The sequence below is a fragment of the Nyctereutes procyonoides genome, unplaced genomic scaffold (genome assembly GCF_905146905.1).
Source record: "Nyctereutes procyonoides isolate TBG_1078 unplaced genomic scaffold, NYPRO_anot_genome, whole genome shotgun sequence".
In the NCBI taxonomy this organism is placed as follows: Eukaryota; Metazoa; Chordata; class Mammalia; order Carnivora; family Canidae; genus Nyctereutes; species Nyctereutes procyonoides.
Genome location: NW_026575159.1, coordinates 33,567,673 through 33,593,902, shown reverse-complemented (window position 1 = coordinate 33,593,902; position 26,230 = coordinate 33,567,673). Strand labels below are relative to the sequence as shown.

Genomic DNA, 26,230 nt, shown 5'->3' with positions numbered 1-26,230 from the left:
CCACGTCCACGGGGCAGCTCGATGCTCGCAGGCCTCAGGGGCAGATCGTGGCGGTGAGTGCGGGGGCCCGGAGGCTCTGGCCCGCCGTCACCGTGCCCTGCCTCGTCTTGCTGTCCCTCCCGGAGGGTGGCACCCCCCGCACAGGACACCAGCCCCTGATCCAGAGGGACCTGGGCTGGCCTAGCCCCGGGCTCTGTGGGGGCAGGGGCGACTCGAGCCCCCCCCAGGCCCAGCACTAATGGGATCCAGTGCCCCGGGGCCCTGGCCAGGCCTGTGTTCTGGCCCCGGGCTGAGCGAGCCCTCTCACAGCCAGATGTGGCCTCCTGGGCCCTGGGCGTGCCCCACAGATCCAGGTCGCTGACCTAGGGCAGCCCTGGGGATCCTGGGACACCCCAGGGCAGGGTAGCAGGGGCAGGCCCGTGGGCCCCACCCGCACCCACACCAGGAAGCAGGCTCCTCCACGTGCTGGGGCTCCAGCAGTCAGTCACCTGGCCCCAGGGGGCCCGAGGCTGGGGTCCTGCTGCCCTGCAGGGATCCAGCGCAGGAGCCCATGGGCCACAGGTCCACGTCAGCCCTGCTGTCCCCAGAACCGCCTCTCAACACCCCAACCTCAGGACACGCGCCCCCACCCAGAGTCCGCACAGGCTCCCAGGTGGGAGACTCCAGCACCTGCACCCCTGTGGGATTCCCGCTTTCCTCTAAGGACAGGAAGGTCTCCCAGGGGAAGGCATGCACCCTCGGCTCTGAGCCCCTGTTTGCTGTTGCTAGTTCAATAAAGTGTTGTGTGAAAATGCACAGCCGGCTCGTTTCTGCATCTCCCGGAGCTCTGTGCACGGGGTGCGGAGACACCCCAGAGAGGAGGAGGGGCACCGCCCAGGCCCCGACCAGCCCCTGCAGGGGCACCACCAAGCACACACAGCTGATGTTCCCACGTGCCTTCCAGGGGCAGCCAGACGCAAGGGTCAAGACCCCACAGACTCTACTGCGACTCAGCCTGTGCCCGCGGCCTGGACGGGCCTGGGACAGAGTGATAGCCGGGGAGCCTCAGGTCACCAGGGTCTGTGCTAAGCGCCCTGGGAGGTCTGTGCTATATATTTCCCTCTTAAGACACTTTTGTTGCATCCCAAAGGTTTTGGACCACTGTGTTTTCATTTTGGTCTATTCCCATGTATGTTTTTTTTTCAAAGATTTTATTCATTTATTCATGAGAGACACAGAGAGAGAGAGAGGCAGAGACACAGGCAGAAGGAGAAGCAGAGGAGAAGCAGAGCAGCTCCATGCAAGGAGCCCGATGTGGGACTCGATCCCGAGACTCCAGGATCACGCCCTGGACCAAAGGCAGGCACCCAACTGCTAAGCCACCCAGGGATCCCCATCCATGTATGGTTTTTATTTCTTCTTTGATTTCCTGATTGACCATTCATTGTTTAGCAGCATGTTGTTTAACTTCTATGTACTTGTGGTCTTTCCAAATCTTGTGGCTGACCTTAAGTTTCACTGCATTGTGGTCAGAAAATATACATGGTGTGATCTCAGTTTTTTTTGTAGTTGTGAAGGTCTGATCTGTGACCCAGTATGTGATCTGTTCTAGAGAAAGTCCTATGTGCACTGGAAAAGGCTTTAGGATGCTGCTTTAGGATGAAATGTTCTGAATATATCTGTTGTCTATCTGGTCCAGCATGTCATTCAAAGCCATTGTTTCCTTATTGAGTTTCTGCTTAGATTATCCATCCATTGCTGTAAGTGGGGTGTTAAAGTCCCCTACTATTATTGTATTATTATCTTTTTTTATTTTTTAATTTGTAGGAGTTGAAAATTTTTTAAGGGTGTTTTCTGTTTTCCCCCCTAAACATGAATCATTCAAGTAAAACCAACTTAACTGTAGAAATGTAGCAAAGTAAGGGGAAAGAAGCACAACAACCCAAGGGGCAAAGGTTGGGGGAGGGGCAGTCCACATATAACATAGGCATTAATGCTACATGATTCACCTGCTTGGGACGGTCTCCCCAGAAGGCAAGCACAAGGACCCATTTTAAAAGGATATTTTCCCCCCAAACATCCAAGAATGTTTCAACTTAAAGCTTAAGGTTAAAAAAAAGGAAAGAGAAAACAAACAGCCACAAACCACCCAACCATAACCACCTTCCTTAATTGATCATACGAGTTTTCATTTTATAAAAAGACTAATAAAAATATTGAAAAAATATTTTCTCATCTTATATTTGTAAAGATAATAGAATTCAGAAGTTTAAAAAAAAAAAAGGAATTCAGAAGTTTCTTAGAAAACAGACCAGAAACTGCTTTCCAGTTTCCACCCCTGTTGCTGAGAGGATCAGCAGGACTATAAAGTTTGGGATACTGGAGCTGCTGGTGGAGAATGGGATGCCCAGCCCAGAAGAACTCAGAAAATATTGGGGTGGGGTGTGGTTAGCAGCACGCCATGAGATACATGGCTGTGCAGAAAAGGGGAACACAAGGTGGTCAGAAAGGCCTTGAACTCCTTGACCGGTTTTTACAAAGATCCAAGCAGTTTGGTCCCAAACTGAGGTGAACACTTCAATGTTTATTCATATGCTTTGTTTTCTCTTTAAAGAATCAAAGTTGCCCAAATTAAATCTTTCTGCTATTATTACTACACATGCCTTAAAAAAAAAAAAAAAAAGGAAGAAGAAGGGCTTTTAAAATCCGGATAAGGGAGAAGAGATCAAAAATCATCAAATTAGTCCTCTTAGCTCCAAATCAAAGTAAGAACAAAACTGTTGGTTTCTAATAGGGAACAAACAAAAATCCAAGTATCGCTCTCCCCTCCCTACCCCAGCCCCCACCCCACACACCAACAACAAATGAGAAACACAGCTAAAGCCCAATGTGTTCTGCTCAAGAGCTGGGCCTGACCCCAGTCTCCTCAGCCGGCCGCCTCTGTCCAGTGGGACGCAGCGCCAGGGATGCTTTCGGCTGGAGTGGGATTCTGCGCAGCTGGCTGCTGGGGGTAGGGGTGGGACATTTGCAGTCTTGAGGCTCCTCCGTCTTGCTGCTAACCAGCCATCTTCCTGGTGCCCTCTGTGCCCTGGGCAGGGGCTCCCACCAGCGTGGTCCCTACTCAGTTGTGGGCTGTAAGTTGTCCTTCTCTTTTCGGTTCTCTGTCCCACTTTCGTCGTCTTCAATCTCCCCTTCCTCCCCACTAAACTTGTCATGGACCCATTTGGGGCTGGGGCTGGATTTCCAGAACATGAACCGGCCTTGACCGCAGCGGAAGGCTCCTCGGCCCCAACCGCCACTTACCCACTTCTCACTGCCTTCACCTTCACGGTCATCATGCAGGTAATACTTCTTGCTCTTGTGCGTGTACTCAGGGTCCCACTCCTCCTCCAGGTTTCTCTTTTGAAAATCGTTGTTGCTGTTGTAGTTGTTGTTGTTACCAGAGTAGGTGCCTCTGCCCCAGCCTCTCCCTCTGGGCTCGAAATTGAAAGGTCCCGTGAGCCCTGCCGCCTCTTTCATTTGGACCCACGAAGTCCTTGGTCCCTAGTCTTGACTTGTCAAACCCCGTGCTGCTCTCTTCCCTCTCCTCTGTTTCTTCAGTGTACCCTTCTGCTTTGTAGGAGTGGGATGACTGGGAGGAAGAGGTGGGGGACCTGGAGTGGCCTCGTGCCCTCTGATGCTTCTTCTGCTTCTTTGATCCTTTATGAGTTTTCTCTGTTTTCTCAGCTAATCTTTCCTTTGAGTGGCTTGAGTCTCAGGAATCCACTGATTCTCTTGATTTACCTCGTTTAAGATCTCTCTCCTTATATTTTTTACTACGTTCAATATCAAGGCAGAGGTCAAGAGGATCATCTTGGTATTTTCCCTCAGCCAGGTATTTTCCTTGTAGCCAGGTTTCCATGGACTTTTCATTTCATCATGAGCCAAACCATGTTTGCTGCACGTACTGGGAGAAATGTCTATCCTTCTGTGCACTTCTGGGCTTTTCTTGTTTTTAGCTGCCTCCTGCTCAGTTCCTCTCTTCGGGTATTGAGTAAAACACTCATGCAATGTCATTCCTGAGGACCCAAAGTGATGCTCTTTTACATGGTGAACAATGGTCACTATATGCTGGCCAAACAGTTCAGAGGGGCTCCGCTGAGACTGAGCTGACTGTATGTGCTGGAAAATGGAACACAATTCCTGTTCCTTTTTGTTGCTATGGACTAGATCCCAACAAAGCTTGTGTTCCTGAGCCAATAAGCCACTTGGTCTTGCAAGGTCCTCATCAAAAGAGTCCATCCGGACATTGACCTGGGCCTCTCGAGTAATGGAAAAGGAAGACTTCCCCATGCAAAAGTCTCCCTTGGCTCCTAACTTCTCTCGGCTCTCAGAGGTCTTTCTCGGGGGAGGTGACAAGCTTTTCTCCTGGACTGCTTTGTAAGTGGTCACTCAGAAATTCTTTTCAGGCATGAACCCTCTGTACCCACTTTCAGTTCTCTTGGGCCCTCCCTGATCCTCCTTTTTTGATCTTTCAGAGAAAGATTCCTCCTCCAGCTGCTCTGTTTTCCTCTGCTTTTCCTTCCCTAGAGGTGCATGCATACACCAGGCCTTCCCATTTGCCTGACTTCTCTTCCTGGTTTTTGTTTGCACCTGCTATGACTTTCGACATAAATTTGGGTTCATTATCAAACTCCAATTCCTTCCTTCCCTTAGCTTTGTCCTTATCTTGATCATCCATGTCATCCTTATGGAAGTCGGCCATCTTCTCGAAGTCATCTTGAAGCTTATACTTTCTGAGAGACTGGCTACCCTGAAAAGACTTCTCTGTATCAGTTTTGGGAGCAAATGGATCAGATTTCATTTTTGCACCACCCAAGCCTGTGTCAGAGAAGCTCCCTTTCTCTTTCATTTTTCTCTTTATCAGTATTGATTTGTTTCTGCACCTTATGTTTTCCATTCTCTGTGTTCTGTTCTTCTAGGTACCTCTTTGTAGCCTCCTTCTTCTGAGACAAGCCATACGTGGAGCCAGTGGCCAGTGGACTCTTACCCACAAGGCTCTTTTTGGATGGACTCAAGGACCCAGAGCTATGATCGAATGGACTTTGGTGTGTTCCAGCCTGGTACCCAGCACCACTCTGCAGAGTTGAGCCCATCTGGGATGTGTTGGAAAGTGGAGGGCTAGGTTTTGGCACAGGGCTAGGTTGGGGTGAGCGCCGCCTCACCACCACAGACTGGAGTGGGCTTTTGAGAGCAGGGCTTTGCTCCAGGGGACTCAACTCAGAAACTGCAGAGGCCCATGATGCAGAACCAGCACTATAAGTGGTGGCATCTGGCCATGGTTTCGATCTGTCAGATGATTTGTATCTTGAGAGGTGCCTCCAGAGAACATCTGCTCCTTGGCTTCATCACCTTGGTTATCCCTGGCAGCCTGAGATGGCTAGCTACCCTTGGAAGAGGACTTTTTCTCCTTTGCAGACTTGCGCTTAGAAGATTCCACTCGGCTGTAGTTGGAGGAAGAATGAGAGGATGAGGAGCACCTTGACCTGTCAGAGGAAGACTTATCGGAGTTTCTAGAATGGCTCCTGGACCTTGGTGAAGGGGACCTTCTCTTTGGGGACGGGGGATCCGGGAACGGCCCCACGAGGACTATATGCTTGCCGGTAGTTCTGCCATTTGAGCGGTAGTTTCCATAGACTCCTCGGTTATACCATGGATAAAAGCCTTTGTTGCGCCCACGGAAATAATAGGGCCCTCTGTAGCCTCTGTTGTGACCTCGGGAATCCCGATTCTGATATACTCTTGGGTGATTTCTCTCTCTGTTATGAGCTGGGGAATATGATCTGGAACGAGACCTAGAACTCAGCCTGTGCTTCCTTGAACAAGAGACAGATCGACTTCGGGACCGAGACTTCAAAAATGAACGAGAACGAGATCTTGATGCAAATCTTGAGCGAGAAGTTAGAGATCCAAACTTGGATTTGTTTGTATTTGACATCTCTGAAGAGAGCGTCACTTTTCAATTATACCTTATTTGAACAATGATTCAACTTGCACCGGATCCCAGATACCACCACAAAAGAACACTGGCATGGTCACTGGCTTCTCCAATTTACAAAGTCAGGATACAAATCTGGGTCCACCGCAGCGATCACAGCTGCAGCCTCGCAACGGCACAACCAGCCCCTATTATTGTATTATTATCAATGAGTTCCTTTATGTTTGTTATTATTTTATATATCTGCGTGTCCCCATTTTGGGTGCATAAATATTTACAATTGTTAAATCTTCTTCTTGGATAGACCTCTTTTTTAAAATTATTTATTTATTTATGATAGTCACAGAGAGAGAGAGAGAGAGAGACAGAGAGAGAGGCAGAGACACAGGCAGAGGGAGAAGCAGGCTCCATGCACCGGGAGCCCGACGTGGGATTCGATCCCAGATCTCCAGGATCGCGCCCTGGGCCAAAGGCAGGCGCCAAACCGCTGTGCCACCCAGGGATCCCCTAGACCTCTTAATTGTGATATACTTCCCTTTTTCATCTTTAGTTTAAAATCTAGTTGTCTGATATAACTGTTGCTGTTCTTTCTTTCGATGTCCATTTGCATGATAAATGTTTTCTCACTCCCTCACTTTCAATCTGCATGTGTCTTTAGGTCTAAAATGAGTCTCCTGGGAGGGAGGGGCAAGATGGCGGAAGAGCAGGGTCCCCAAATCACCTGTCCCCACCAAATTACCTAGATAACCTTCAAATCATCCTGAATATCTACGAATTCGGCCTGAGATGTAAAGAGAGACCAGCTGGAATGCTACAGTGAGCAGAGTTCGCGCTTCTATCAAGGTAGGAAGACGGGGAAAAAGAAATAAAGAAACAAAAGGCCTCCGAGGGGGAGGGGTCCCGCGAGGAGCTGGGCTAGGGCCGGGGCGAGTGTCCCCAGGACAGGAGAGCCCCGTCCCGGAGAAGCAGGAGCTGCACCAACCTTCCCGGGTGGAAAGGGGCTCGCAGGGAGTTGGAACAGGACCCAGGAGAGCGGGGATGCCCTCAGGCTCCCTGGGACACTAACAGACACCTGCGAGCGCAGGAGAGTGCGCCGAGCTCCCTAAGGGCTGCAGCGCCCGCACAGCGGACCGGAGCAGCTCGGAGGGCTCGGGAGCCGCTCCAGGGAGGGAGCTGCAGGGCGGGAGCGCGAATCCAACAGCGCAGGCCCCGGAGCACAGGGCGCCGGGACACAGCCCAGGATCCCGCCTCCCCCTGGGACAGGCAGAGGCCGGGAGGGCCCAGGACAGCGAGGACGCTCCTGCCCCGAGCTGAGCAGATCAGCGGCCCCGCCCCGGAGCCTCCAGGCCCTGCAGACGGAGAACCGAGAGCCCCGAGCCCCCCGTAGTTCCTGCGGAGGCTGAATCCAGGCTTCCAGAGTTGCCATAGCAACTGCGGCTGATCCTCCTGGGGCCCCACGGGGTAAACAACCCCCGCTGAGCCCTGCAGCAGGCAGGGGTAGAGCAGCTCCCCCAAGTGCTAACACCTGAGAATCAGCACAGCAGGCCCCTCCCCCAGAAGACCAGCTAGACGGACCAGTGATACTCCCCCGTGTTCCAATACAACTTGTTTTTGGCCACTCTGCACTGAGCAAAATGACTAGAAGGAAAACCTCACCTCAAAAGAAAGAATCAGAAACAGCCCTCTCTCCCACAGAGTTACAAAATCTGGATTACACTTCAATGTCAGAAAGCCAATTCAGAAACACTATTCTACAGCTACTGGTGGCTCTAGAAAAAAGCATTAAGGACTCAGGAGACTTCATGACTGCAGAATTTAGATCCAATCAGGCAGAAATTAAAAATCAATTGAATGAGATGCAATCCAAACTAGAAGTCCTAACGACGAGGGTTAACGAGGTGGAAGAACGAGTGAGTGACATAGAAGACAAGTTAATGGCAAAGAGGGAAACTGAGGAAAAAAGAGACAATCAATTAAGGGACCATGAAGACAGATTAAGGCAAATAAATGACAGTCTAAGGAAGAAAAACCTACGTTTAATTGGGGTTCCCGAAGGCGCCGAAAGGGACAGAGGGCCAGAATATGTATTTGAACAAATCCTAGCTGAAAACTTTCCCAATCTGGGAAGGGAAACTGGCATTCAGATCCAGGAAATAGAGAGATCCCCCCCTAAAATCAATAAAAACCGTTCAACACCTCGACATTTAATAGTGAAGCTTGCAAATTCCAAAGATAAAGAGAAGATCCTTAAAGCAGCAAGAGACAAGAAGTCCCTGACTTTCATGGGGAGGAATATTAGGGTAACAGCAGACCTCTCCACAGAGACCTGGCAGGCCAGAAAGGGCTGGCAGGATATATTCAGGGTCCTAAATGAGAAGAACATGCAACCAAGAATACTTTATCCAGCAAGGCTCTCATTCAAAATGGAAGGAGAGATAAAGAGCTTCCAAGACAGGCAGGAACTGAAAGAATATGTGACCTCCAAACCAGCTCTGCAAGAAATTTTAAGGGGGACTCTTAAAACTCCCCTTTAAGAAGAAGTTCAGTGGAACAATCCACAAAAACAAGGACTAAATAGATATCATGATGACACTAAACTCATATCTGTCGATAGTAACTCTGAACGTGAATGGGCTTAATGACCCCATCAAAAGGCGCAGGGTTTCAGACTGGATAAAAAAGCAGGACCCATCTATTTGCTGTCTACAAGAGACTCATTTTAGACAGAAGGACACCTACAACCTGAAAATAAAAGGTTAGAGAACCATTTACCATTCAAATGGTTCTCAAAATATACTCTAAAAACTATAGAACACTTCTGAAAGAAATTGAGGAAGACACAAAGAGATGGAAAAATATTCCATGCTCATGGATTGGCAGAATTAATATTGTGAAAATGTCAATGTTACCCAGGGCAATTTACACGTATAATGCAATCCCTATCAAAATACCATGGACTTTCTTCAGAGACTTAGAACAAATTATTTTAAGATTTGTGTGGAATCAGAAAAAACCCCAAACAGCCAGGGGAATTTTAAAAAAGAAAACCGTATCTGGGGGCATCACAATGCCAGATTTCAGGTTGTACTACAAAGCTGTGTTCATCAAGACAGTGTGGTACTGGCACAAAAACAGACACATAGATCAATGGAACAGAATAGAGAACCCAGAAGTGGACCCTGAACTTTATGGTCAACTAATATACGATAAAGGAGGAAAGACGATCCACTGGAAGAAAGACAGTCTCTTCAATAAATGGTGCTGGGAAAATTGGACATCCACATGCAGAAGAATGAAACTGGACCACTCTCTTGCACCATACACAAAGATAAACTCAAAATAGATGAAAGATCTAAATGTGAGACAAGATTCCATCAAAATCCCAGAGGAGAACTCAGGCAACACCCTTTTTGAACTTGGCCACAGTAACCGGAGAAGGACAAACAGTGTATGTTCTCATTCATTTGGGGAATATGAATAATAGTGAAAGGGAATATAAGGGAAGGGAGAAGAAATGTGTGAGAAATATCAGAAAGGGAGACAGAACATAAAGACTTCTAACTCTGGGAAATGAACTAGGGGTGGTGGAGGGGGAGGAGGGCGGGGGGTGGGGGTGAATGGGTGACGGGCACTGAGGGGGACACTTGACGGGATGAGCACTGGGTGTTATTCTGTATGTTGGTAAATTGAACACCAATAAAAATTAATTTATAAAATAAAATAAAATAAAATAAAATGAGTCTCCTGAAAAAAAATAAAATAAAAATAAAAAAATAAAATGAGTCTCCTGGAGGCAGCATATAGGTGTGTTTTATTTTTTCATTCTGACACCCTGTCTTTTAATTGGAATGTTTAGTTCATTTGCATTCTGAGTACTTATTGATAGATAATTTATTGCCTTTTTATTACATGTTTTATCATTGTTTCTTTCTTGTCTTTGTCACTTTTGGTCTTTTCTTTCTGCTCAAAGAGTCCCCTTTAATATTCTTTTGCAGGGCTGGTTTAGTAGTCACAAACTCCTTTAGTTTTTGTTGACTGGAAAACTCTTTATCTCTCCTATTCTGAATGACAGTCTACTGGATAGAGTATCCTTGGCTGCAGATTTTTCCCACTTAGCACTTTGAATATATCATGCCACTTTCTTCTGGCATGCAAAGTTTCTGTGAAGAGATCTGCAGCTAGCCTAATGGGCCTTGCCTTATAAGTTAGGGACTTCTTTTGTCTTGATGCTTTTAGAATTTGTTTTCCTTATCACTATATTTTGCAAATTTAAGTGAAACATGTCTTGGTGTTGGCCTGTTTTTGTTTATTTTGATATGAGTTCTCTGTGCCTCCTGGATCTGGATATCTGTTTCCTTCCCCAGATTAGGGAAGTTTTCAGCTATTACTTCCTCAAATAAGTTTTCTGCCCCCTTTTCTCTCTTCTTCTTCTACCAGAACTCCTAAAATATGAATGTTGTTACATTTTATGGAGTCACTGAGTTTCCTAAGTCTATTCTCATGTTGCTGTAATTCTTTCTCTCTTTTGTTCAGCTTTATTATTTTCCATTATTTTGTCTTCTATATCATTATTCATTCCTCTGCTTCTTCCAACCTTGTGGTCATTGCATCCAGTCTGTTTCTAATTTCAGTTATTGCATTTTTCATTTCTGATTGATCCTTTTTTAACTCTTCTATTCTCTGCAGTAAGGGCCTCCCTGAAACCTTCCAGTCTTTTCTCAAGCCTAGTAAGCATCCTTAGATTGTTGCTTTAAATTCTCCATCAGGCATGTTATTTCTGTTTCATTTAGATCTCTGGCCATGATTTTATTTGTTCTCTCATTTGGGATAAATTCCTCCATCTCAATATTTTGCCTAAGTCTCTGTCTTCTCTGTGTTGGAAAACCCTGTTATGTTTCCGTCTCCTGAGAGTACTGGCTTTATGAAGAAGAGGTCATATAGTGTCCATGGTGCTTCAGGGAGTGTCTCTGCTGTGTGATGCATATACTCTGCTGCCCTATCCTTTAGGCCAGTCGTCTGCAGAGGTTCCCCTTACCTGCAGTGCAAAACGTTTGTTCCCTGGCCAGAATGTGGAGAATTTTAACTGGGCGTGCTCTGGTCTGCTTGTTAAATGAGACCTGATACTACTTCCACTAGAAATGAAGCCCTGCAGAACTCTCTAGTGGGGAAACATGGTGTGGGGTTTCCATAGATCTTCCAGGGAAGGTGCCCACTGTGCTGAGACTGAGGCAAGCTTGACTGGGAAGGGCAGTATGCCCAGAGTGCAGGTGGGTGGGACTTAATGTAAGCAGGTTAGGCAGCCAGAGTTGGTGCTGAGCTGCTTTCCTCAGGTGACTCTGTTTATGCTGAGAGACATGGCAAGGGGAAGGGAACTGGCACTGGCTGGCTCCTTTGTCCCTGGAAAAGTGTCTCCCTGAACTCTGCCTCTCAGGACTAGCTTTAAGAAGAGTAAATAATCTCCCCTTGTGTACCCCAAGAATTCTTTAGATCACTGTTTCCATACCATCTACCCCTGGGTTATTTGCCTATCTTTTCTCCAGGAGTAGGGCAACACCCTCAGGGCTCTATCCCAGCCAAGTCCCAGGTGATGAGTTTTAATAGACAATACTAAAAGCCAATCCACAAAATGGAAAAAAATGATGATGTGAACTTCCTAAACTTAAAACGTCTACTCTGTAAAAGTAGAAGGTCTATGAGAGACCTTGCTCAGAAAACTAAAAGGCAACCCATAAACTGGGAAAATATTTGCAAAATATATATCTGATAAAGAATTTGTATGCAAAATATACGAAAAAACTCTCAGAACTCAACAATAAGGAAACAACCTAACTGATAATCAGTAAATATCTGGACAGATGCCTGGACAAAGAAGATAAACAGATACCAAGTACACATACAAAAATATGTCTGACATCATCATTAGGAAATTACAAATTAAAACAACAGTGAGATAGCACTGCACATCTAAATTCTAAAGTCCAAAAAACAGGGATACCGATTACTGGAAGATGAAGAACGACAGGAACACTCCTTCACACTGAGGGAAATGCATGAACAGCCACTATGGAAAGCAGTTAGGCAGTTTTTTCCAAAGCTAAATAAGTCCCATCTTAGGATCCAACCATTGCAATTCTAGTATTTAGACAACTGCTTTGAAGATTATTTCCAAACAAAAACTAGCATGCAGCTATGCACAGAAGCTCTATTCATAATGGTTAAAAACACAAAGAAATCAAAATTTCCTTCAATAGATGAATTCATAACCAAACTGGGGTGCATCCATGTGAAGGAAGCAGAATACACTACCTCCAAATATGCCTATATTGGGGCTGATTAATTTTAAGAAACAGCAGACAGAAAAGAATCTCTGAAAAACCAGGTAGAGGTTGCTGTTTGATGAGGGACACTTAAAAATGAAAGCTCCATTTGTAAGTGTGTCTCCCTCTCTCCCTCTCCATACCAGAAACAGAGGAATGACAATCTCAAGAAACTTTTATCAAAAGAAGGCACAGGGGCAGCCTAGATGGCTCAGCGGTTTAGTGCCACCTTTGGCTCAGGGTATGATCCTGGAGACCCGGGATTGAGTCCCACATCAGGCTCCCTGCGTGGAGCCTGCTTCTCCTTCTGCCTCTGCCTCTCTCTCTCTGTCTCTCATGAAAAAATAAATAAAATGTTTTTTTTAAAAAAGAGAAGACACAGCTTAAATCTGTATAACAAACATACCCTCATTTCCTGTGCTCACCTGATAACATCTCTTACTGGCTTCCCACCACCCAAAATCATTTCGTCTTTTTTTTTTTAAGATTTATTTATTTATTTGGGGGGGGGGTGCATGTGTGGAGGGAAGGGGAGAGTCAGAAGAAGAGAGAGTGTGAATCAGGCTCTCCACTTGGCATCTCATGCAGAGCTCAATCCCATGACCCTGAGACCCATGAAGCTGAGCCAAAACCAAGATTCAGAGGCCCAATCAACTGCACCACCCAGGAGCCCCCATTTTGTCTTTAGATGAAGATGGCATTTAGGGTGATGACTCAGCCACTTTGAAGAGTTACTCCATTTTTCTGGGTATCTCCCATGTATATTAAACTCCTGTTTGTTTTTCTTCTATTAATCTATTTACCAATAAAAAGAAATAAACCATCATCCAACAAAGACATAGATGAATCTTACATGTATTTTGCTAAGTCAAAGAATCCAGTCTGAAAAGTCTGAAAAAGCTAAACAGTTTGTAGGACATTCTGGAAAAGGCAAAACTACAGAGATAATAAGGATCATGGTGTGGGGGATTGAGGTATGCCATGATACTTTAATGATAGATACTGGTCAGTATTTGTTTATCAAAATCCTAACATTTTTGCATCATAAAGGATAGTCATAATCTACTCAAGTTATTTAGGATGTGGGAATGTCACAGGATGGTGTATGGGCCAAGGGCAGGCCACCCTGAAAGTGCCACTTTGGTGTATTGATTATTTAATTTAATTTAATTTTATTTTATTTTATTTTTATTTTTATTTTTAACACTGTATTGATTATTTTAAATAAAACTTACTTAAGAAAAAAAAAAGAGGTGGGGCACCCGTGTAGCTCAGTCAGTTAAGTGACTGACTCTTGATTTCAGCTCAGGTGATGATCTCAGGGTTGTGAGATCAAGCCCCATATCAGGCTCTGCCCTGGGCATAGAACCTGCTTAAGATTTTCTCCCTCCCTCAGCTCTTCCCTCCCTCTCTCCTTGGCTGTAAAAGAATTAAATTAAATCAAATTAAATTAAATTAAAGAGAGTCTATGTAAGAGAGACTCTGTCCCTCTGGAAGCAGGAAATAAATCTCCATATGAAGATCTCCCTGTGTCAGGAGGTAGAGACTTCCTTATCACCAGAGATGGGAAATTTAAAGCTTAGAAGGCTGTATAAACAATCGTTATTACTTTTTATTAATTTACTACCTCAGCCCAGAATCTGTTTAGAATTCCTTACTTTCCATAGTTCCACTATTGTATACATTTCTGCTATAAACATTGGGGTCCAGGTGCCCCTTTGGATCACTACATTTATATTTTTGGGGTAAATAAGTCATAATGCAATTGCTGCATCATAGGGTAACTCTATTTTTAACTGTTTGAGGAACCTCCATACTGTTTTACCAGAGTGGTGGTGCCAGCTTACATTCCCACCAGCACCGTAAGACGGTTCCCCTTTCTCTGCATCATTGCCATTTGTTGTTTCCCGACTTGTTAATTTTAGCCATTCTGACTGGTGTGAGGTGGTATCTCATTACGTTTTGATTTTTATTTCCCAGATGCTGAGTGACGCGGAGCATTTTTCATGTATCTGTTGGCCATTTGTATGAAGCTAAACTATGGAAAAGGCCCATATGTCCATCAATAGATGAATAGATAAGATGTGGTATATATACAGTGGAATATTACTTAACCATGAAAAAAAGAAAAAGAAATCTTGCCATTAGCAATAATGTGAGTGTACTATGCTAAGTGAAATAAGTCAATCAGAGAAAGCAATTATCATATGATTTCACTCATATGTGGGATTTAAGAAACAGAATAGAGAAACATAGAAGAAGGGAGAGAAAAATAAAACAAGACAAAATCAGAGGGAGATAAACCATAAAAGAGATTCTTAACTACAGGAGACAAACTGAGGGCTGCTGGAGGAGTGGAGTTGGGAGAATGGTGTAGCTGGGTGATGGGCATTAAGGAGGGCAAGTGAGGCGCAGCCCAATGTGGCTCAGCAGTTGAGCGCCGCCTTCGGCCCAGGGCATGATCCTGGAGACCCGGGATCGAGTCCCACATGGGGTTCCCTGCATGGAGCCTGCTTCTCCCTCTGCCTGTGTCTCTTTCTCTCTCTGTGTGTCTCTCATGAATAAATAAATAAAATCTTTAAAAAAAAAACTTGGGCAAGTGATGTAATGACCACTGGGTGTTACATACAATTGATGAATCACTGATCTCTACCCCTGAAACTAATAATACACTATATGTTAATTAACTGAATTTAAATAAAATTTAAAAATTTTTAAATGAACTCCTTACCAGTTGAAGCTCCCAAGGTTAAGTTTTCTTGTCCTGTGAATTTGTCACAGGTTTATTTTCTCTTTGTCCAAAAAGTTTAGAAACTGGGTGCTTTGGTATTTCTTTAGGTGTCAATTTCATTATTGGACCTCTAAGTGTACACAATTAAACTTTGTTTTTGTTTTCCTCCTGTTAATCTGTCTCATGTCAATGTAATTCCTAGTCCTACTGGAAGAACCTTAGAATGAAGAAAATTTCTTTCTCCCCTTCAGTGGAATACGGACTGTGACAAATAACCTAACTGTATTAGAAACACATGGATGGGGGAAAAAAGCCCTCACTGTAGATTGTTTAACAAAAGGCAATGACCTAAGTAACTTTGGAAATGCATGGAATCTATGCACTAAAGAAAAAAAGTACTGTATGTATACAGTGGGCCCTGTTTCTTGCAATTCTTTCCCAAGGGTGGTAGCTAATAGTTCTGAAAATGCCACATCTGTAATCTGTAAAAAATGAATTAAATAATTGCCACGTGGTGGGAGCCAGGCTGCTCACTGTTGTAGTAGGAAGTTACAGATCTGCAAAGGGAGAAAAATCACAATATCCATGTGATGATGGACCAGGTAGGAGATATCATTATAAACTCATCTTTCACTTAATATAGATATGGACAGTTCCACATAGAAATCTTTATAAGTAGATATGTTTACACAGGTTGGAATATGTGCACATATTTCCTTGCATTGTCTGCTGAGCACATTTAGTCCTCATGTAAGACTTTAATACCATTCTCTAATAAAGAACCAGGGAGCAGCCTGGGTGGCTCAGTGGTTTAGCGCTGCCTTCAGCCTAGGGTCCTGGAGACCTGGGGATCGAGTCCCATATCGGGCTCCCTGCATGGCGCCTGCTTCTCCCTCTGCATGTGTCTCTGCCTCTCTCTCTATCTCTCTGTGTCTCTCATGAATAAATAAATAAAATCTTAAAAAAAAAAAAGGAACCAGGGCTCTTTGAAAAATTGCCAACACTCGGACTAAGACAGTAAATGTAGGAGCCAGGATTATCTTGAAGTATCAGAAAGTAAGGAAGAACCAAGAAAAAGAATCCACAAAGATGGAATTATGTCAAAGGAAAACAGGAATCAATGGAAAGCATTCTCAGTAGCCAAAGCAGGAATGAACCAGCAGCCAAACACAGCAGTGCGGGAGTACAATCAACAGCCTAAAATGACTACCCAAGTGTCCATGCTAGTAAACATAATGATTATTTATAAAGGAAACCACAATGGGACGCCTGGGTGGCTCAGCGGTTGAGTGTCTGCCTTTGGCTCAGGGTGTGATCCTGGAGTCCCAGGATCCAGCCCCACATCGGGGTCCCTGCAGGGAGCCTGCTTCTCCCTCTGCCTGTGTCTCTGCCTGTGTCTCTGCCTGTGTCTCTGCCTCCCTCTGCCTGTGTCTCTGCTCATGAATAAATAAGTAAAATATTAAAAAAAAGAAAAAAAGAAAACCACAAGCATAAAAATGGAGTCACCTGTGTTAAGAGCCCCAGGTCAGCATATGGTTTCACTCATACGTGGAATATAAGAAATACTGAAAGAGATTATAAGGGAAAGGAGGGGAACTGAGTGGGAAAAATTAGAGAGACAACCCATGAGAGACTCCTAACTCTGGGAAACAAAGTGTTGCAGAAGGGGAGGTGGGTAGGAGGATGGGGTAGCTGAGTGACGGGCACTGAGGGGAGGATACTTGATGGGATGAGCACTGGGTGTTATATGTTGGCAAATTGAATTTAAATTAAAATTAAAAAATAAAATAAAAAATAAAAATAAAGAGACTCAGGTCAGTGAATCAAAATTTAATACCTAAACTAAATGCAGTTTCACACACATACCCCATGTAACCTTTAACCAGTCAACCTGAAAAATGTATTGAATGGCCCCTTTGTTCCCCTTAGGATGATGACCTTGCCTAAAACAATGCATCCTTTGCTAATAATTTCCTTTTTTCAATACCCTCTCTACTTTTAAAAATATTTCCTTCCCTACAACTCAAAGAAGCTCCTTTCTATTTGCTAGATGGGATGATGCCCATTTCATGAATTGTTTCATGAAGTCATTGTGATCTTTTAAATTACTTGGTTGCATTTTCATCAACATATTACAAGGGTTTTTTTTTTTGTTCTTTTTTTATTTACAATTTTTTAAAGATTTTATTTGTTCATGAGAGACAAACAGAGAGAGAGAGAGAGGCAGAAATACAGGCAGAGGGAGAAGCAGGCTCCATGCAGGGAGCCCAATGTGGGACTCGATCCTGGGTCTCCAGAATCAGGCAGGCCCTGGGCTGAAGGCAGTGCTAAACCTCTGAGCCACCAGGGCTGCGCTATTACAAGGTTTTTTTACAAATGGGTTGAATAGACCTCTCTCCTACTAAATAGTCCAAATAATAGATATGTGCACTTAGCCATCATCCATCAAGGGGGTGGAGCTAACTCCCCTCTCCTAAAAGTGTGCGCTCCACATAGTTTTCCTGCTCAAGAAGACACACCATACACACATGGGAAAGAGTAACCTCATGGTAGGGAAGCCTGACCAACACTGCTTCAGCCAGGTGACCGTTAACAGAGACAGTGACAAGTGGCCTCCAGAGCATATTCCCTTGATACAAAATGATGACAGAGCACTTTACCTCTGTGATCTGCTTCCTCAGAACCATAATCCTAGTTTAATTATGAGGAAAACACCAAGTAAATTCCAATGCAGGACTTTTTACAAAATACCTGAGCAGTTCTCCTCAATACTGCCGAGGTCATTGAAACAAGGTGAGTCATATACTATCACAGCCAAGAAGAGCCTAAAGAGACATTATGACCATAGGTCACGTGGTACCCTGCATAGGATCCTGGAGCAGGAAAACATAGAACAGAGAGACCTGAATAAAATATTGACTTTAGTAAATAATAACCTATCAATATTTGTTCATCAATTGAGACAATTCTTTGAAAAATTAGAAAGAGAGTAGAAATTAAAGGTCAAATAAGAGAAACTTATTGCATCAGACTGGAACCCTAGAGGAAATGACTGATTTCTTAGTAAACGTACACATTAATAAGATGGATCCTAAAATGAGGGAAAACAAACAAACAAAAAAGGTCAGTTGGCCATTCAGGGACCTCTCCCTCCTGCTGGTTCTCCTCCCATTGTTCTGGGGTTTTCCTCCCAGGAATAGAGAAGGAACAGGGACAGAGCTGTTCTAGAGCTCTAGAGCTCCCCTGAGGTGACCTCACTCACTGTCTTGTCACCCCCAGCCAAGTGAGGACACACTGTGCACAGGGAATCTCAGGGACTATTGATCCTGATGTGTTGGCTGGCACTTTTTGGATGGCAAGGGACTGGACACACTTATTGAAGTAAAAGAAATTAATATTTTTAAATGGTAGAAATAAATTATTACTTGCAAGAGGTAAGTTAAGAATGGGTTTGGAGGGGCAGCCCTGGTGGCTCAGCAGTTTAGTGCTGCCTTCAGCCCAGGGCGTGATCCTGGAGACCAGGGATCAAGTCCTATGTCAGGCTCCCCGCATGGAGCCTGCTTCTCCCTCTGCCTGTGTCTCTGCCTCTCTCTGTGTGTGTGTCTCCCATGAATAAATAAATAAAATCTTTTTTTTTTTTAAAGAGTGGGTTTGGACCTGACAGTACCAGGGGCTCACACTCTCACAATGTGACCTGGACCCTCTCCAATCCTCCATCCTAAGTGCTCTGGGGGTGACCCCATTCACAGACATGGTCTCTCTCACTGCATCTGGAGCCTCCAGCAACTCCAGGCTGGCATCCCCTCATTGTCTAGTCTACTGGGAAGTGTTTCTCCTTCCCTTGAGTTCCAAGAAGTCACAGATTTAAATATCTTTGGGCTTGGGGCACATTCTCAACCTCGAAACCATCTGAGCACCCAGAGGATGGAGCATGGGATTGCCTAGATTTGGATCATACACCTATCTTCAAGATGGGTGGAACACAGGGTCTATACTCTGGAACTCTTTGGTTGGGAGACAGATGATTTTATTGCTCAGTGAATCAGTGAGAGGTTTGAGGATTATTCCACAGCCCAGAATCCACATTTGGCATGCTTTCTTGAGGCCACAGTTCCTGGGTTGTATACATGGCTCTCCAAGACCATGCAGCCTCAGGAAGAAACTGCCCGCTGGGAGACACGGTTGGTCCTATATTCTTGATTCCTTATGAATATGCATGTCAAAAGTTACACTATAACTGGGAGGCCAAAGGATTGCAGGGCCAGTCTGTGGTATGGTTATTCACAATAGGAATATATTCACAATGTTTGGAGGGTAAGAGGTGGTAAGGAAGGAGGTATTTGTCTCAACCACACAGGTGTTGGGAATAGAAACATCCCAAAGAGCTGTCTACACAGCTCATGGACCTGTTAAATTCCCTAGTAACTGGCCACAAGGGTTGTCAAGACCCAGGCTGGCCTGAGCTGGAGGACCACAGATGCCTGCCTGGATGGTTGGAGGCCAAGGACTGTCCTTTCTGAGACCTGACTGTCTGGTGCTGATCACTCAACTAGGACAGAGGATCCAGCTGTTGCTAGGAGACCAGCACCAGCCCACAAGAATAGACTGCCCATGGTAGGTTTTCTGGTAACCCGTAGGCCACTGCACCCAGTCCTTTATAAAGTCACACACATCTACTGCATGCCCCCATGGGTCAGGTCTTTGCTGGAAACTTGGGCTGCCTAGGCAGAGAGGAACTGGCAGATGGGAGGGTAGAAGGACTGCGCATGATCTTGAGGCCTTCCAAAACCCTCATCTGGGGTTAAGTTGAATTTCAAATAGTGACCAGGAAGATACTGCACTCTTCTTCTATTGCAGCCCAACATTGAGAGCGAAAACCCAATGTTCCAACTTAATCGCTAATACAAATGTGATCAATGGTGAGTCCTGTCCATCCTAGGCCCAGTTAGAGGTGTGATAGAGGATAGGGAATAGGGCCACTTACGCTAAAACCAAACTCTGACCTAGACACTGACCCTGACCCTGAACCAGAGGGTGAACAAGACCCTGACCCAAACCCTGACCTGAAACAGACCCTGACCCAGGCTCTGACAATGACACTGACTCTGAGCCAGACCCTGATCCTGATCTCAAGCCTGCCGCTAGTATTTCCATTCCTCATCACAAATACATGGATGTGGGGTGGCTCAGCAGTTGAGCACCTGCCTTCGGCCCAGGGCGCAACCCTGGAGTCCCACTTCCAACTTCTCTTTGGAAGAAGAGAGCCTGCTTCTCTCTCTGCCTACGTCTCTGCCAATCTGTGTGTGTGTGTGTCTCATGAATGACTAAATAAAATCTTTTTAAAAAAAACCCAAATAGGGATCCCTGGGTGGAGCAGCGGTTTGGCGCCTGCCTTTGGCCCAGGGCACGATCCTGGAGACCCGGGATCGAATCCCACGTCGGGCTCCCGGTGCATGGAGCCTGCTTCTCCCTCTGCCTGTGTCTCTGCCTCTCTCTCTCTCTCTCTCTCTCTCTCTCTCTCTCTCTGTGACTATCATAAATAAATAAATTAATTTTAAAAAAAACTTTAAAAAATAAAAAATAAAAAAATAAAAAAACCCAAATATATGGATGTGAACATAGTTTAAATACATAGTTTATTTTTCCAACTGTGGCATATCATGAATGATCCTTATAGAATTTTGTGTGCACAATATAATTATTCCTGTCTTTTTACAATTGAGGATTAGGGATTGAAGTGTTCTTGCATGTAGTTTGCATCAAAAACACTTCAGCTTTGTTTCTCATTGTAATTGTTTTATTTTTCAATTTGACTTTACCTTCCATTACACAATGATACCTTTCTTCAGCAGCACCTGCACTTGGGGAACACCCAGATTAAAAGTAGTGCTGGAAAAAAAAAAGTAGTGCTGGAGAGGAGGCTTTCTTGAAGAATAACAGAAAATATCTAGAATATGTCATTCTGAACTATGGGAACACTCAAAGAAGCTGTCTCAAAGAAGCTATTTTCAAATACATATATTACAGATCATGTCATAATTAGATGAGGACTTTTTATCAATTACTTAAACATAAGCGTTGAAACTTGAAACATTCTTCAATGGTAGCATGAGCCTCGGGAATTTAGCAAGGTAATACAGGGTTCATTAATTAAATATGAAATTTCAAGTGTTAATTGTGACATTTGCCTTTTGCTCAGCAAAGGCAAATGAGATTTTATTTTACTCTTTTAAACTGAGATTTTATTTTACTCTTTTAAACTGAGATTTTATTTTACTCTTTTAAAGATTTTTAAATTTTATTTATTGGAGTGTGTGTGTGTACAACTGGGAGGAGGGGCAGAGGGAGAAGCAGACTCCCTGCTGAGCATGAAGCCTGGCACAAGGCTCAATCCCAAGACTCTGACATCAATGACTTGAGCTTAAGTCAGGCACTTAACTGACTGAGCCACTGAGGTGCCCCAAGATTTTATTTTTCTTGACTAATTTTCCCAAACATGGGTTCTGATTTCATTTAACTACTCTCAATATATAAACTGAGGGTGCTTCTTGCAGGTACTTTAAAAAGCTACAGATTTCTAGTCTGGAGGAAAACCTTAACTCTTGTCCAACTATCAGATATTATAACTACTGTGATATCAGATGTGATACTGTGATATCACTGTGATACTGTGATGTCAGAGCTATGACAAAATACCTCACCTGTTATTGTTCAGACTCCCTATGGGTCTGTATGCAGGAAAAACTAGGTCCCAGGAAAATCTCCCTGAATCTCTGCCTTTAATGATAGCCCTTCTAGTCCATGCGGGGAAATGCCCAAACAGACAGCCAGGGACCTGCAGCAACATCCCTCCCCATCTCCCAGGGGAGAGCCATGTAATTATAGGTAAGGTTTCATTATTCAGTCATCATTTATTCATACATTTAATTAATTCATCTAATAATTCCTAAAACTTAATAATTCCACTATGTAATCAGTAAATTATCCATTTGCCTTGGAATGCCCTCACCACCCACCTTGCCTGGTTAATTCCTACTCAGTCACTTTCCATCTTGAAAACATCGCACTTGAACAAAATTTTCCTTGTTGATTTAACAAATCAAATGAGGCTACCAAAAATGTTCTGCAAGGTTTTGATGTCTCAGAAATGGCAAGATTCAACAGGCTGAAGAGACCTAGGAGCTGTCCAGCTACTGAAAAATATGCTACATGACACCTAAGAGCAGCCATGGATCCTTTAAATTAGTCAAATGTCTCTTTTGTATAAGAAGTGATAGGAAGCCCAGAGTAACATCAAGAGGGTTAGAGGGCAGCCCTGGTGGCACAGCGGTTTAGTGCCGCCTGCAGCCCGGGGTTTGATCCTGGGGACCCTGGATCGAGTCCCATGTCGGGCTCCCTGCATGGAGCCTGCTTCTCCCTCTGCCTGTGCCTCTGCCTCTCTCTCTGTGTGTGTCTCTATGGATAAATAAATAAAATCTTTAAAAAAAAAAAAAAGAGGGTTAGATAAACAAGCTTGAGGCTTAGTAAGCCTCCCAGACATCATCCAGATCACACAACAGAACTGGCCTCCAAACTGTACAGGAAATTAGTGCCACCCCAAAACCCTATCAATAGCATCGTTCAGAGACGACAATGGGACAAGGACACTACCACACTGCTGTCAGTAATAAATGAGGGGAAACTGCCATCTTATGGCAACTAAAGTTGACAAAACAGTTTTATTTTTTATTAGGACTTTATATTGTTTAAACTTACAGTAGACATTCACTTGGGGGATAATAAGTTAACACATATTGTCCCAGTGAAAGTAAAGGTAAATATATTTTAAACTTAGGAAGATTTGCAACTGGTGATTTTGCTTTTATTCTTTTTTGATGTAATAGGAAATTTTTCAAATATAGTGAAGAGAATGGTGTGATGAATGCCATGTACACATCATTTAGACTCAATAATTAGCCATATTTGCTTCACAACACTGCACATGTAAATATTTCAGTATGCACTTCTAAAAATACCAACCAGTACAATTTTCCACAGAACTACAATACCATTTCTGAACCCAATAAAATCAACAATTCTCACACATCATCAGTATTCGGTCAGGAGGGGTTTTCCAAAGAACAATTAACATGAGAGGGCATACTGAAGACATAACCAGGAGAAATGAAATTTGCAAGTCTAAGAATCTATTATATTATCCCTATGAAAGACAACAAAATAAATACCTCCCTGTACACTGAAGAGAAATAGAGGAAATATTTCTGTCCATAAAATTATCAGGGAATGGGCAATGTAAACTTAAAACTATGCATGAAAGACCTTCCCCATAGCTATGTGTAGAAATATGTCCAAATGTTCTGTAACTGTTTTGTTGGTGGGAATGTGTTAAGAATTACTGAACCTGAGACATTACACCTCTGTTTTCTCATAGATGCAGACAGACCACTGTGTGAAGTGTCCAATCACTATGCAAACAGCAAGAGAGGTTGCCACCCCCCAAAGGGTGTGATCAGATGGGTTTTGGAGGAAAGCTCTGGCCAGCACAACTCTCTCCTTCTTTCTTCTCACAGCTGTGATATTTGAGGGCTTTGTGCAGCTCTGAGTCGAGGTCAACAACAATCCCTCAGCTACATCCTCCTCATCTCCCTCACCCTGTGCTCCCTCTGCTCCTTACTCTTCATTGGCCACCTGCATCCACTGGCAATCCACATTTAGTGTGTGTACTATAGGTCTTTCCAGTTTTGCCTAAAACTATCACTGTGGTCATGGCTTTCAGGTTCACGTCACCTGGGAGGAAAATGAAGTGTGGATCAGTGTCACGGGGCATCTAATTCTGGCATTTCCATCTGCTCCCTGATTCAAGCGACTCTAATCTGGCTAGGAAGGTCTCCTGGCTCCACTAACACATACACTCTGAGCCGAGATATTCAATCCATTCCAAAATTCTACCAATATTTCCCTACCAGGCGTGCAGTGGATCTCCTTTTACATTCCATTTCTCAAATCACTTCTCTGTCACCAAGCTTTAATTCATTTTCTCTATTTTCCTGTTACAAAAGTCTTTCCCACACTCCAGTCTTGAACAAGTCTTTCTACTTTTCCCTCAGCATTCCTAAAGGTTAGTTTACAGCTTTATATCTTCTACTCCTCTGGAATTCACTATCAAGAATTGCAAGAAACTAACATTCCTTTCTAAGGAAAACAACAGGGAGAGGGCTGAGTGTCACCTGTTTCTGAAGCTCCCCCTGAGGGCATCCACATGACCAGAGGCGGAGGGACAACTGAGCCCAGGACTCCAAGGGCAGAACTGGAGCGATTTTTCAGGCCCAGGAACCTGGCTTTTGGGGAGTCCCACAGGAGTGGTACAGCAAGCAGGCAAATTAGGCTGGGGACTTCTGGATAGCCACAGGATACCTGGGGCATGTGCAGTGGCATGTGGGCATTAAAGGGGCTTCCAAAACCTCAGGGGATGCCAGCATACCCAGTACAGGCACTCAGGTGAGTGATACACTTCCATTTTTCAAGAGACAACACGATTCAAATAAGGGGAAGGTTTCGATTTTTATTAGGACTTTATATTGTTTAAACTTACAGTAGACATTCACTTGGGGGATGATAAGTTAATGAATATTATCCCAGTGAAAGTAAAGGTAAACATATTTTAAACTTAGGAGGATTTGCCATTGGATTTTGCTTTTATTCTTTTTTGATGCAATAGGAAATTTTTCAAATATAGTGAAGAGAATGGTGCTACCAGAAAGAATATAGTCCACCAAGAACTGAGCAGGTGCTGATTTTTCTTTTTTTTTTTTTTTTTTTTTTTTTAGAATAAATGATCATTGTCCAGTGGTATTTGGGTCAGATATGTGGGTGTAGCTCAAAGAACCAAACTAGGAAGAACGAAACATGAGCTGCGGAGCCATGGAGCTGGTGTTGAGACCACCACACAACAGGGCCTATTGCATAGGCCAGACCACTGAGGCCTGAGAGCAGTGCAGGGAAGTCAAGGTCTCCAGTTAACTTCATCTAGCACCACCCACACCCACCCCATTTATAGATGGGTGAACTGAAGCCAGGGTAAGGGGTCTGACTTAGCTGTGCTTTCCCAACATGCAAGCCATGTATGAAATAGCACCAAGAACACAGCTAGGTATAGGCTGAAGGAGCATCCTGAATAGAAAAATAACCTGAGAGGAAAGCAGGGTTGATGGTACAGAGACTCTTGTCTTCAGATGATTCCTGTTTCCCGGTCTCCATGTACCATGTTCTCCAGAGTCCAAGATCTCCTCCAAGTGGACTTTTAGTGATATTAGGATTGAAGCCCTTGAGGAAGGATTTTATTATCTCAGGAACAGACGAGTCAGCAAGGTAGGAACAAGAAAAGGGGGCCACATCAGAGAAGTGGTCAGGAGCCTAAAAGTGTGCAGGCCCCAAATGGGAACTTTCACATATCTAAAGTACAATAAAGTCACTAGGTCAGAGAAACAGGACTCAATATACGTGCAGAATCACTGGCTGCATTGAACACACAAGAGGCAAGAGTGATGTATGGATACAAACCCCTGGAGGCTCACACAGCAGTCAGGGGAAGAGCCAGGGCCAGGACTAGTATGCCGAGCAGTGAAGAGAAAGCTCCAAATATCATAGATTTAGTTTGCAGACAGACCTCCTATCAGAACACATGTGTGGGAGGAAAGCAAGAAAGGATAACACAGGTCTTTGGCCTAATCAACTAGGTGAGCAGTACAGCTATTAACTCAAAAGCAGAAGACAAAGGAAGATTTAGGGACCAATCAAATGTTTTGGACACGTCAAGTTTGAAATGCTCATGAAACGTCAAAGTAGAAATGCTGAGCAGGCAGGCTGGGATGCAAGCTTGGGAGACACGAGCAAAGACAGCACCACAATTGCAGAGGGGGAAAAGGCCACCTGATTCCAAGCAAAGGAAGTCCTGGGAGTATCTCCTGCAGCAGCCAAGGTCCAGAGAGGTCATCTACTGAGGGTCAACTCAGGTCTTCCGCCAGGATTATTAGGACAAGAAGCTCTCTGCTCCGAAGAAGAAAGCCTGGCCTTCTGGGAGCTACACTGGCTCCCTAGGGAGGACACATGCTCAGGAATGAAGGTAAAACAAAGGATCAAGCACCCTAGTGAGCCTAGAACCCAGCCAGCCCAGACACCTGCCTCTTCTGTATTTATTTAACAGACGTTAGCACATGAATTCACTGA

At 44.3% G+C, this 26,230-nt stretch overlaps 1 pseudogene; it reads right to left on the bottom strand.

Annotated features, from left to right (window-relative positions):
* Positions 1-3,096: 3,096 nt before the first annotated feature.
* LOC129502615 (thyroid hormone receptor-associated protein 3-like) lies at positions 3,097-5,956 on the bottom strand (annotated as a pseudogene).
* Positions 5,957-26,230: the final 20,274 nt, after the last annotated feature.